This window comes from Pteropus vampyrus, unplaced genomic scaffold, assembly GCF_000151845.1.
Source record: "Pteropus vampyrus isolate Shadow unplaced genomic scaffold, Pvam_2.0 Scaffold1, whole genome shotgun sequence".
NCBI lineage: Eukaryota > Metazoa > Chordata > Mammalia > Chiroptera > Pteropodidae > Pteropus > Pteropus vampyrus.
In genome coordinates, this window is record NW_011888782.1 from 4,291,824 (window position 1) to 4,306,314 (window position 14,491).

A 14,491-nucleotide genomic window follows, 5' to 3' on the forward strand; every position below is an offset into this window, starting at 1 on the left:
GGGCTGCTTCTAGTTTGCTCCATTTTATTTCATTTTGTCACTGTCTTAAAGAGAAAGACAGCAGGATTTCTCCCAAACAGTTTTATCCTCTCTGGGTAGGAGATATCAGCCAGAGGGTACAGAATCAAAAAGACTAAAGGGAAAAGGAAAAACATAACAAAACCTAACCCTGCTTGAAAGAGCTGACGGTTCCATCTCAAGCGTTAATATCTGGCTGTCACACGGTGGGTTGAAAAGTAAAATACAAACGGTACGGGGTGGGGTGTTACACTCCGCTAAACTCTCCCACTCCTATGACTATTTGGGCTGGTTTTGATGTAATTAATGTTAAATGTGGTTTTCCATAGCATCTATCAAAGCTGCTTTGCATATTATCAACACAGTAAGATGGCATTTCTAAAATATGACACCAGCCCCACGCAGTCAGTGGAAGACGCTTTCAAGTCTATTAGCTAAGAAAGCTGGTAGGAAACCTATATGGACGGCAGGCTCCCTTTGATCTGTCTTTCTGTGACACTCTAGTGAGGAGAGAAAAGCACAAACAGCACTCCAAAGCCAGCCTGCTTATCAAACGAAAAGACATTTCTTTCTGGGAATAGGAGCAAAAATTTTAATTAACTCTCCACTCTCCTGTGCGGATACGTAATCTCACATCACACCTGGAGTGTTAAAAAAAAAAATGGAGCATGTCCTGTGGTTCTTCAACTTGTACAGAAGGAATTCATTTGTGTTTAGGGCTCTTTTTTCCTTTGTTCCCCATATCTCTCTGGTGGTTGCAAATCAACTAAAGAAACAGGCATCCCTTCTCTTACCCTCCAGAAATTATGACAAGAGAGTATAGTTTATGAAGATATGCATTTGCCTTTTGATCACTTTTTCAAGATCCTCCGTGCAGGGAAATAATGAGGAGGTAACACACTGGTCCAGTGAGAAAGTTTGTTTCCTGAATATCAGTTTGCTCGTCTCTTTTCTCTTGTTCCGATTTGTTTGGGGAAGCAATCTGAGAGAAAAGCAGTTTAAAAGATTTTGCTCCTTATACATGATTGTAAACGAAGATAGGAATTCAATTTCCCATGTCTGAAGTGTGTGGGACCAGCCCTGGGACGGTCTCTGCATCTGAAAACAGTGACTGGGGATTGTTTGCCCCTGTTCTCGACAGCCACAAAGCCCTAGCCTTTCACCGAGACGGCACCTGAGGCAAAGCAACTGCAAAAAATACTTGTGCCTCATTTGTAAAATTGCTACCAAAACATTAATGCCCAACACCTATTGGCTGGGTACGTTTCTACAACTATTTCTTTACTCATCAATTCTAGATATCTTTTGATTTCCTATCATGGGAAAGAAAGACTTAGTGCTCCCAGACACATTTCTTACTTCTTCTTTCTTAGTGGCCCAAACAGTTATCAAGTAATTTTAATTAAGCTTGTCAATATTTATATTATTACGACTTTGCAAATATTGCTCAACTTGAGCTGGTCAAATAATGCCCTGTGACCCGGCCTTCCTTTTTATATAATCTTTTCTTAATCCTGGAGTTAAATTGTGACCTCAATTTTTTTTCATCTGCCTAGTTGTACACCAATTTATCACTAATTCATTCCCTGGGTTCCGACACCTCTATTTTATGCCCATAAATAAAGCCCATGTGCCTAGATACATTAGTTCTATTTTTTTCCTCTGGAGACATCATTTCTGGAGCTTTCTGTGCCCTTGCTCCAGTCTGGTCTGAATGCCTTGCCGGCCTGGGTTCTCTCTCCATGGACGGTGTTTTCTTTCTTGGTTCTCTCGCATTCTACTTGAGTACACTCTTTAGTGGCTCTCTAGGAAATGAAGTCCTGGAAGTCATCTGAATCCCTGAATCCCTAAAAATGTCTTTGTTTTCACCCTTAAACTAACAGTCTGGGTACAGAAGTCTGGGATGAAATCTATTTTTCCATTAAAATTTTGAAAGGATTGTTCCACTGGCTTCTCGATGTTAGAATTACTTTTGTGATATCTCTTTTGATTACTAATACTCTGAGTGTAACCTGTTGCGTTGCTTTGGAAGATTTTAGGATATTTTTCCCCATGAAGTTCCAGAATTTCCTAATGTGTCTTGGTGTGGGTATTTTTTTTTTTTTTTTTTTACTTGAAGGGCTATACACTTGATGGCTTTGCAATCTGAGCATTCTTGTCCTTCAGTTCTGAAAAGTGTTTGCCTTTTTTTTTTGATAATTTTTCTCTTTTCCATTCTCTGTCTTCTTTCTGGACTTCCTATTAGTCAAAATGTAGGATTGATATTTTCATTTTATTACCCTCCCATTTCTTATTCTGTCTTTTTAGTTTACTTTCATTTTACAGACTTTTTAAATTGTTTTAAATTTCCCACTGCCCTATTTTTAAGACCCAAAAGTTTTCTTTTGACTCATTTTTTTTATAATATCTTGTTTTTGTTTCCTCCATGCATATATTTTATTTCTTTATTTTATTTTGATTTCTTTTGAACCCTGTATTATCTCTACAGTTACCAGGTTGCACGAGGCAGAGATGGGGGCTGGGAATGTCACCGCACTGTAAAGGACTTTAAGCCAATGCCCTGGTCTTCAGCTCTGCAGTTCACTTCCCACCATCCCATGGAAGTTTATGCTTTGAAGGCCAGAGCTTTTCTCAGGCTCTGCGAGAGAAAATGGCTCCCTTCTACATCCAGGTTGCAGCTCCTTTCACTTTGCTAAATCAATTAGCATCCTCCGTGCACTTTCCATCTTCTGAAAATTTGTGGAAATGACTCATCTTCTACTTTTTCTTTTTTCAATCTTTTCATTCTTTCTGGGTATCTATTCATCAACCTATCTACGGTCAATTTTCATTATTCATGAGAGTTTCGTTCTGTAATGTCGTCACAAACACAAACACTGAATCAGTGAAGACTGAATCATTGCTCCTAGGGGAAATAGAGGGTTAGGTTCCTGAAAGCCTCTGATCATAACATCTTCACCACCTGATCAATATAGAAACTCGTTTTGTATGTATTTCTGTTTACAGGCACCTTGTTAACACACACTATTGCGTCATTAACTTTGAATTCATGGCCAACAGCATTAATAACTCATGCCTGAATAAAACTCGTCCAACACACATATTTGCTCTGTAAGGCACATCATGGCCTTCTTACACTTAGGAACACTAGACAGTACTTTAGCCTGATGCTTGGGGTCATTTTAAGCAGAGAAATCAACAAAACAAAAAGCACAAAAATGTGAAAAAAATGGCAGACTACGCAGACCGCAAAAGGGACGCTTGTTTATGAGAGTTAAAACAAGAAGGCAGACTTTCACCTTAGCTGGGTCGCACACTGGCGACTCAAATTTTTTTGCCACTCTGCCTATATCCACAAGTGATGGTGAAAGCACCAAGAGTATTGCTTTTGGGATTACAAATACATTTTAGGAAGTAGGATTCACAAATATGAAATCCATGAATAATGATAATTGACTAGCATCTATCTACCTATCACTCCTTTAGTATTATTTCACTGCAATTTTTCAGAAGAGAGAAGAAAGACAGGCCTGTGCCCAATCCCCCATATTTAATGCAATCTTATTGTTTTAATTTTTCAAGGGCCTATTGGAAGCCCTTTCTAACTGGGAACCCAGAAGTCAGAGTCAGAGAGAGAGGTGTGAGGTTAGAAGCAGGCGTCAGAGTGATTGGCCTTGAGTGACCCTTATTTTCCTTAATAATGGCCCGAAGTGCAAGAGTAGTGATTCTGGCAATTCAGATATGCCAAAGAAAGCCGTAAAGTGCTTCCTTTAAGTGAAAAGGTGAGTACAGCACAATAAATTATGTTGAGTGATAGAGACCACATTCACATAACTTTTATTATGGTATATTGTTAAAATTGCTCTATTTTATTACTATTGTTGTTAACCTCCTACTGTGCCTAATTTATAATTTATAAATTACATCTCCTACCATGCCATAGGTATGTATGTACAAGAAAAAAACATAGTATATCTAGGGTTTGGTACTACCCACGGTTTTGGGCCTCCATTAGGGGTCATGGAACCACTAGGGGTATCCCCCATGGATAAGAAGAGACTACTGTACATTCACCCTTTGACCCAACAATCTCAATTCTGGGAATTGATCCTATATATAAAAAATGACAAATGTACAAAGATATTCACTGGAGAACTTTGCAATAGCAAAACAATGAAGACCACTCAAGTGTCCATCAATGTTGAGCTTGTTAAATAAATTATGTTTTATCCATACGATGCCTTGGGGGCCTGGGTAACGACTGCTCATGTGTTGAACCAAGGAATGCAGGACAAGAGGGCTGTGAGAGGGAACAAACCACATTTTAGATATGTTGAGTTTGAGGAACTCTGTGAAGGTCCAAGAGGCAGCTAGGTGAAGGGCACCCATGGTAGAAAGAATAATGCCCACCACCCATTCCCCCAAAAGATGTCCTGGGAGTATGTTACCTTCCATGGTAAAAGGGCTTTGGCAGATGCGATTAAGTTAAGGATCCGGACATAGGGAATTATCCAGGTGGGCTCAGTTTAATCCAAAAGGGTCCTTTGAAGGAGAGGCAGGAGGAGCGTCAGAGTCAGAGGTATGAGGATGAAAGCAGAGGTCAGAGGTGACTGGCCTGGGGCAGGACGGCCTCTGGAAGTTGAAAAGTCAAGGAACGGGTTCTCTACTAAAGTCTCCAAAAAGAATGCAGCTCTGCCAACATCTTGATTTTAATCTCTTAAAACTCATTTTGGACTCCAGAACAGTAAGAAAATAAATTTCTGTTGTTTTAAGCTAATAAATTTGTAGTAACTTATTACGACAGCAATACAAAACTAATACGCAGTCTAAAGCCAGGGAAAAGTTAGGATGAATAAAAGATTTGGAGGCATTCGCCAACACAGGGTAGCTGAAAACTCTAGGAGGCGTGAAGCTGCCTGAGGACTGGGTCTCCTGCAGACGGGAGTGAGCAGAAGCTGAAGTTGGGCAGTGGCTGGTAGTGAGGATAAGAAAGGATGTGTAAACATGGTCTCAGGAAACCTGGGGGTCTGTCTTGACTGTGCCCAGGAGGCAGAGACCCAGGCCACAATGGCATGTGGGGAAGATAAGAATCGTGCCCTCAAAAGGTGAAACAAGAGATCCGAAGGCAGGGCGGGAGGAGAATGCCACACTGGAAAGAAGGAACTTACCACCTCTATTTATCAGAGGGAAAGTGGATGTGGTAACACTGGGGCAGGCACACAGGAAACTCAGCAAGTCCTTCAGTATTCTAAAGCACAAAGCAATGCCTGGCGCCATTATTCATTTACAAATCTCCACATTCAGCCAACCTGGCTCTGTGCTGGGCACCTGGGAAGCAAAGACATGTGAGCCTCTTCTTCAGCCCCAGGAGATCCCGGTCCAGAGGATGGTGGGGAGAGTAAGCATCTGGTTCCCCCACCAGATGGAAACCACAATGAGGTGTGGTGGAGGGAAGGAGAGAGGAAGGAATGACTTGCCCCTTCCTTCTCTCTGGGGAAAAGACAACCAACCCCTCAGAGCCAGTGGACGCTGCAGCAGCTCTGCCTTCCTGGCCCATCCTCCCCCAGGCCTCCTGCAGGACCACTGCCTCCGCCAGCCTGAGGGAGGAGGGGCAAGGACACTGGGCCGGCTGGAGATACTGTTTTCCTCTTTGTCTTATACACAATGCCCCAGAAAAACATTTTGCTGATATGTAATTAGGCCAACATAATAGAGTCTAAGAAAGCAGTCGGTCTCATTTTAGACAACTTTGGCTTTCATAACGTTCAAAGAGAATACGTTAAAAAAAAAAAAAAAGCTTAGTTCTCAGATGTAGAAAAGGGGGCAGATGAAAATACATGCAGTGCAGAGAAGGCTTCTGTTCCAAGACTCTTTATCTACCCCTGCTGGTTAATTCACATCTTTGCCTGATTTTTTCTACCACTGCAAGAAAGGCAACAAATTCTGTAGCCTTTTGAGGGCCCAACAAAATAATAATAATAAGTGTTATTATTTGAGATAGACTGTTTGCAAAAATGGCCTCAATGATTACCTCTCTGTACTCAGGCCTCTTTACAACATAACACTGAAGCTTCTCCCCTAAAGAGGTAGAGTCCATTTCTCCACCCCTCGAATCCACACTGCTCTTGTGACTTGCTCAGACCAACAAAATAAAATAGTCCTGATGTTATGGGAGTTCTGAACCTAGGTCTCCAGGGACCTTGTTGCTTCTATTCGTCTATGCCATGAGAAGATGATCCCAGGCTAGACTGTTGGATGATGAGAGACATGTGGCCCAACCAACTAGCGGTTATGTGAGAGATGCCATCTTGGACCAGGTAGCCGCCAGTAGACCTGTCAGCAATTGCAGAAGCATGAGTGAGCCCATCTGAGATTAGTCAAGCCCAGACCAGGTCAGCAGAATCATCCAGCTGATCTGTGGACTCCCTAGCGACAGCAAAGTGTTGTTATTTTAATTCACTAAACTTTGGGGATGCTTTTCCATAGAAGAAGCTAATAGATATATGATGATGATGATGATGATAGGAAGAGCTGAATACTCATGCAAATCTCTATGGAGGAAAATCATAGTGAAAGTCACCTTGTCTGATTTGAGAGAAATAAAATGTAATAGCTACTATTACATTAAATTCAGTGTTATTCATTTTCCACCACACTCAAAGCTGGCACACCTAGCCCTCATTTCCTCTATGCCAGACACATTGTGAACCTCGCATTATAACTGGAGCCCTAAAGTCTAATTTATGATAACCTATGATGAGACCCAGCACTGCCACCAGCATAGCCTGGGAGGGACAGATAAAAGCCCACATTGGGATAGAACATCCTCGCTTGAGATGCTGCCTTGGCTTCTTCTAAAGTACCACACACGCCAAGCTGGCAGGAAAACCAAACCTGCAGGTGAAAGATAACACTCTCCCGGATTCTAGGACAAGCAGGGAGATTTGATCCTGGTAAGTGCATTGTCTCTGAAGTCACATACTGGGAAGGCAGAAAGGAGAGAGGGGTTGGTGGCACGGAAGGACAGGAGATGGCATGCCAAACATACTACCAGAGCTGTCTGCTGACATGTGCCTGTCTGAGCGACATGAGGTGCATTACAATGTAGGGCTCAGATTCTGCTGGGGATAATGAGGTCAGACGTTTGGAGGTTCAGGGGCTGATGGCTGGGGCAGACTCTGACCATGAGCAGGGACAGCCGCTGCTGCAGTTCTGAGTGCAAACAGTTAAGCAACTCAAAGCTGTTACATCCTGTTGGCTGCTCAGCAGGGACCTCATACTGAGACAGCACGAGGCGTACATCCTCCAGAAGCTGACATTTTACACACATACTGAATGCATCAGGGGCGAGCATGTCCTCTCCGCAGACTTGGAAACAGTTTTGTTTGATAACAATTAAACTCGAAACATTTTCTCCATCCAGTGACTTGCCAAGTCCCTCCCACTTGCTTTGATGAGTGAGGAAGTTAGGCTTTCTGAGAGTAAAAGGGATTTGCCACTTTATTACTCTCTTCAGATAATTTGAGGTGGGTGAAGGATCATGTTTTTAATCTTTCATATATATATTTTGTTTTATTATCTACTACCTGGAAAAGAGAGAATTTAAAAAGAGATTTTCCACAGTATATAATTAAAAGGTATTTACTTTGGGGTAGGGGGCTAGAAGTCTGTCAGCAAAAACTCTAGAACTTAAAACTACATCAAAGTTATCGCCTTTATGTGCAGTAGATTCCCGACACCTTATCAGTTATCATAAAAAGGCTAACCCAGAAGATGTCTCTGAATAAAGGTTGGTTCAAAATTTAACAGCGGAGGAAATGGAAGTTAAAGGGTTACTCCACTGTCACTGTGCAAGCTGGCAACAGACAGAGCCACACAAAGCACCGTGTGTTGGGCTGTATCAGCCTTGGGTTCATTCTGCAAAGAAAGTGAGTAAGAACGTGACTCTGTGGAATGCTCAACACAACAGATTTTCTCTCCCTGACTTTCTCTGCCTGTACATTCAAGGTGCCACGTTCCCACATTGGCATTTGGTCAATATTCTCCTCCTATAGTTACTACAATTCTACCTAAACCTTCTCTCCTCCTTCTCCCCTCTCCCTCAAGCCAAATTATGTCACACTCATCCCACAGCATGTCCTCTGAAGACCCTGCTCCTGGTAAGTGGATTTCTGAGGTACTGGAAACTCCCAATAGGAATATCCAACCTTCAGGACATGTCAGACCCCTGACTGTTCAGTACCCCCCATCACAAGTCCTTCCATTCTTTCTGGTCTCCCTGATCTGATACAGCCTAGTGATAAATCCACCAGGTTCATGGTTCATCCACATTGCAGTGTGTATCAGTACTCTATTCCTTTTGGTTGTCAAATAATATGCCATTGTATGGACATACTGCATTTTGTTTATTCTCCACTTGATAGATATCTGGATTGTATCCACCTTTTGGGTATTATGAAGACTGTATATAGGTTTTTATGTAGACCTATGTTTATATTTCTCTTGGCTATACAGTTGACCGTTGAACAATGCTGGGGGTTAGAGGCACTGAACTCCGTGCAGCTGAAAATCCGCATATGACTTTTGACTCCCCAAAGACTTGACTGCTAATCACCTACTGTTGACCGGAAGCCTTACCAAAAACATAAACAGTTGATTAGCACGTGTTTTGTAGGTTATATGTATTATATACTATATTCTTACTATAAAATGAGCTAGAGAAAAGAAAGTGTTAAGAAAATCATAAGACAGAGAAAATATATTTAAAGCATTTATTGGAAAAAAGAAAAAGTGGACCCGCATAGTTCAAACCCATGTTGTTCGAAGGTCAACTGTACGTCTATGAGTGGGATTGCTGAATCTTAGAGTAACTATGTTTACTATTTTGAGGAACTGTCCATGTATCACTTTTATAAAAAGAACAGACCTCTTGGCCTCATTAGACGAGCTCCTGACCCACCTTAAGTTCAATTTGTGAAGTGAAGTAACTCAGCTGAAGAGGATGTTTAAGAATTCTGCCTCAAAGAGGCCACTGACTTAAAAGCAATGAGTCAACTACGCATACCAGCTTATCAAAGCTGGAAGGGATGAGTGTGGTCCTCCAGTCCAGCGGTTTTTGGGCTGGCTGAATGTTTTACATTCAGATCCCTGATTTCTACTCCTAGATCTACTGACACTGAATCTCCTGGGCATGTGTACTTTTAACAAGTCCCCAGGCGATTTCAAATATCGGCAGAGTCTGGGAACCACTGCTCTAGTGCTTCCTGGATGGTGACTAAACATCTGTATCACACTTGTACTTGGGAGCTGACAGCCACAGGATTAAACATCTTCTGCTGCTGAATGGTTCCACGTGAGTTCTCCAAAAGGACCTAGTTTCTTCCTTGCCATCAGCTTACCCCCTTTCTGATAAGTCAGCCCTTCTAAGAGATGGAGCCTGCTACCAAACTGCCCTCATTTTTAACTCCTCCAAGACAAATATGCCCAACTGTTTTCAACCATTTCCAGGTGATGTATCCTCCATCACTGTCCCTCTCTTCTGCATTCTCCCCTCCCCACGGTCTGCCTGTCTCTTATCAAATATGGCAGTTGTGGTGGGACATAAGACTCTGAGTCAGCCGGCACCAGACTGAGAAAAGAGAGATAAGAACTTCCTGTGTGCCTTTTCATAAATATGGCCAGTTACCTTTTATAAGTAGTAACCTAATGTTGTTCTACATTCATTCAACCCGTGTTTGCGAAAAAATTGTGACATGAAAGAAATTAATTTGGATCCAAGGGACACGACTATCAGGAATGACTAGTCCTTGACTCAAGGAGTTTGCATAATAATATAAAAAATTAAATAACTCTCAGGTAAGGTGGAAGATGCTAAGTGCCTAAAGGAAGGGAAAACAAATCCAGCTGATGGTATCAAAGATGATTCTACAAAGAGCTGGGCCAGGAGGGGAAAGGTACCCAAGGCGAAGGAAGACTTGCGGTAGAAAGGGACTCAGCAGAGGGCAGGAGAGAACAAAAATGGAGGGACAAAGCAATACAGGGTTTGAGATGGAAAACCCCACTTTGTCGTAGACCAGGGTATTCGGAGGGGAGGAGTGGGTATGCTGTTGACCTGTATTAAATTATTTTTCATTAGAATTGCTGTCAAATCGGGTATTCTCTATTTTAGATTATTGATTTTTTTAAAACTTAAATGCAATTGATTTTTTTTTTTGATACTTAAATGTATCCCCATTATATTTTATTGGGCTGGTTTTGATTAGCATTGATAAACTAATAGATAATGAGACTGGAAGGAGTTTAAGAAGTTAAGGAAATCTATTCAAAAAAGAACCTGGATTAGGTAAGAAATTTTCAAGGTTTCTTGTTTTGTTTCTTTTCCTCTTTTTTCTTTTTTTCTTTTTTTTAAAGTAGTGGGGCGTGCTCCACAAACAGCAACCGTAATCTCATTTAGAAACCCAACATGTAAAAGCGGATAAATTCAGAAATAGCACCTCTTGTTGATGCTGGCATGGGTGGGTTGTCTAGAATCTTCCCCACTCCCCACTCTCAAACATGCCCTGGTCCTCTTCGCCCCCACACCCAGCTGGAATGTTTTTGTGGATCCCAAGAACATCTGTGTTCTTTAGATCCCGACAGCCCCCCAGTACCTTTCATGGCCCCCAGCGCTGGTCCTCCCACAGGTCCATCACATTTGAGATCTCTGTACGAGCTACTGAAAAAGTCGTGGAACAGAACAAGGCAGAGGACGGCATCCCAGGGCCCAAGTGAAGCATGTTCTTGCTGATTCAGCCTCTCGACTATGCACAGACCCTTCCTTTTCATTTGGTTTTACTAAAATTCCTGGCCGAGTGGATTTCAAAAAGAATAAATTCCAAGAAGTGGCAATGAATAATCACATAACTACAAGAACACCCTCCTACCTTCTATATATACTCACTGATTTAACATACTAAGTTCTTCTTGGAGAAACATTTTCCCCATCCTCATCTGTGGTTCCCAGACTATGCATCTAAAAATTTCTTACAGGGGACAATATGGAAAGCATGAGAAGGGACGCAGGCAGTCCCTAGGAGCAAAGACAAGCCCCTGGCTGGCAGTCAGCAAGGAAACAAAGACCTTAGTCCTACAACAACAAGGAACTGAATCAGGCCAACGACCTGAATGAGCTTCCCCCAGAGCCTCCAATAAGAACCACAGCGCTGCCAATACTCAGTTTTAATCTTGTGAGACTCTAAGCAGAAGACCTAATGAGCCCACCTGGACTTCTGACCTGTAGGATAATAAAATGTTTATGCAGTCATTGAAAGCTCTTATAGAATCATCTCTTACCATTCCAATCTCAAACACATGTGTCAAATCTAAAAATCAAGCCATTCTTAACACATTGAGCATTGTCCTGTCATTCTGTGGCATGCATTGTAGGTTTTTAAGACATGCTATTTTTTTTTTTTAAATGCATTTGTCACAAGATTCTGAAAACATCACATTTTCTTTCACCCTCCATTCCTCTGCAGCAAGGCTCTAAATTCACCATGCTCCATGGTCTCCACCAGATGCCCACTTGCCTCTCCCCTCTCATCAGCTTTAAAAGCTTCCTGATGATTTCAGTCCTTTCACCACCCCTCAGGAAGCTTGACAACAAATAGAAGTTATTTATGGGTGTGGAAAGGCCAGGGGGTGGGCATTCATTTTGAACGACTGCATTCCTTCCCTTCAGTTAAAGGCATCAAACTTTCCTGCTCGAAATTTCCTCCATTCATCATATTTTCACAGGGGCTGACACTCAGTAGGGGCTCAATTTTTATTTGTTGACTAAAATTTTTAAAAGGTCCAACTCACTTGTAAAACTAAACTTTGTACAGGAAGTGAAATATGGGTGTCTGAGAGAAAAGGTGAAATATGGGTGTCTTGAGTTTATGGAAGAAAAAAGTACAGATAGGGATTAAAAGTCAAATTCTTCCTTTAGTCATCCCACTATCTGAGCTGTCGCCATATTAAAGAGATATTCTTTAAAACACCTCTAGGAGGTGCCTTTTCAGTCCCACTCAATGGCAAACACTGTTGGCTGCCAAAGGTCCCCCTTCCTAGCTGACACCCTCTCCAGCTCTAGCTAATCATGACCTCTGACAGTGACATGGGTCTGTGACCCAGCACTGGCCAATAGCATCTGAGAGACAGCTTGCTTGGGAGTTTCTGGTAAGGGTTTTACTTGCTAATAAAAAAGGGCATGTGGCAGGAAAGGGCCCTGTTCTTCCCAGCTGTCATCGCGTTCACATGAAACACTTGGAACTGCTGCAGCCACCTTGGGCCTAGGATCACAAGAGACCTGGCAGACAAGCTGAGGACCAGAATGCAGAAAGGTGACAATACTCAGGTCCCTGAGAATGTCCTTAACCCATTGAAAAAGCTGATTCTGCAACCAGTCCACCTTCCTCCACGCTTCCTGCTTGGTGAGATGAGATGGAAAATCCCTACCATTTAAGTCACCTGTAGCTGGATATTCTATTGACCGTGGAAAACACCCTAAACAATAATGACAACCACTACCCCTATTCTCTCACCTTGGGACCTTTCCCCTCGGCTTCTTTCTACTTTCCTCCATTGTGGTCCATCTCTCCAAAAACATATCACTTTAGGGCCAATTGTCTGTACCTGTGGCCCTCTGATGAAATCCCCACCAGGACCCCCTTCAACCCACCGCCGGCTCAGCCTCTTGCCTTGACCACAAACTCCTTCCCAGATTCTCTGCCCACACAGACATGCTGTCAAGTGTGTGCCACAGGGCTCCCTTGGAGATACATCCATGCATGTTGTATCAGTTTCCTAGGGCTGCTGTAACCAGTGACCACAAACTGGGTGGCTTACAACATTAGAAGTTTGTCCCCTCCCATTCTTGGAGGCCGGAAATCCAAAGTCAGTATCACTGTGCCCAAATCAAGGTGTCAGCAGGGCTGCACTCCCTCTGGAAGCTCGAGGGGAGAACCCATTTCTTGCTGCTTCTTCCTTCTGGTGGTCGCTGGCATTCCTTGACTTGCGGCTACATCACTCCAACTTTCAAGGCCAGCATTCTTAAAACTCTAATCTGTCTTCATGCCACTTTCACATCTCTCTGTGTAAAATCTCCCTCTGCCTCTCTTATAAGGACACATGGCTGTTTTTAGGACCCATCCCTATATACAGGATAATCTCTCATGTCAAAAGCCTTAACTTGAATCACATCTACAAAAATCCTTTTTCCAAATAAGATAAATGTATAGGTCCAAGGCTTAGAACCTGAGACTTCTGGGGGGCACTGTTCAGCCTGCTACACATATGGCTATGTGTGTACACCCACCTCTGTGTATCTCTGGGAGGAGGTGCCTCTGGGGAAAGGCCATAGATAAAAGGAGGATTCATTATATATACATTATATACATATGTATATGTATATGTATATGTATATGTATATGTATATGTAGATGTAGATGTATATGTATAGGCATATGGCTATGTGTGTACACCCACCTCTGTGTATCTCTGGGAGGAGGTGCCTCTGGGGAAAGGCCATAGCTAAAAGGAGGATTCATTATATATACATTATATACATATGTATATGTATATGTATATGTATATACACACACACACACGCACACACACATGCGCATACACTTTTGGATTGTAAAAAATTGTTTAAAATTATTATAAAACCCACAATAATTTTTATCTCAATTTGCAACATAATTTGCATTATCACATGGAACTTTTAAAAAGATATTTTCTATTTTAGGTCAGGTTCCCCAGAAGAAGGCCCCGAGAGGAAGATTCACGTGCAGGTAACTTATTAAAGCAGGGCTCATGGTGAGGGCTGGGAGAGCTGCGCAAAAAGCAGCAGCAGCTAAGCAAAGACACAGGTTTATGCAACAGCCCCTGAACAGCAGCTCCGTCTCAGCCCGCGGGGAGCTCTGGAGGTAGGCTGTGCTTTGAGGCAGGGAGCTGGGCTCTCATGCCCATGCCCTCCTCGGTCATCGACAAGGACTGCCCTGGGCCGTCTAAACACCTGGCACTTCTGGCTCTCTTTGTCTGAGTGCAAAGCAGGCTCCAGTAGCCCAGAGGCAGGTGTCAGCAGAGACGCACAGGTGCTGGAAGGGAAAGCACATCGATATAAAGGCACCCAGGGGATCTAGAAGAACACCGACATTATCTACTATGTGTTGAAAAAATTAGATGTGCTTTCTCTTCTGGCCTGCCTCTGCTCCTGCCACTTCCTACCCTCAGGAAGCGCCCCCCTTCCCCCGCCCCCAACCCACATCCTGAGTGTCAACATTGAGCTGGAGCTCGCTGCATCCAGCAGGCCTTAGTCTGCCTCCACTTTCTCCCAGGGCACTTCCAGTTGACAGGATACCATCCCGCAATGCCTTGCTACTTATTTTGCAGAAAGTATTCTTCCCACTTGGATGCTCCTTGAGGGTAGGGGCTTCAGCAAACACCCATT

The 14,491-nt window shown here is 42.8% G+C and overlaps 1 protein-coding gene and 1 long non-coding RNA gene across 2 annotated transcripts in view; both read right to left on the bottom strand.

The window, feature by feature from the left end:
- Positions 1 to 14,491, bottom strand: part of RFTN1 (raftlin, lipid raft linker 1) — a 180,608-nt gene that overhangs the window by 18,398 nt on the left and 147,719 nt on the right. The gene's annotated exons all lie outside the window — the stretch shown is intronic.
- The window catches only part of LOC111740058, a 22,868-nt gene continuing 10,450 nt past the window's right edge, over positions 2,074 to 14,491 (bottom strand). The window contains exon 2 of the long non-coding RNA XR_002780451.1: positions 2,074 to 2,868. This is a non-coding gene — a long non-coding RNA (uncharacterized LOC111740058). The remainder of the gene's footprint in view (positions 2,869 to 14,491) is intronic.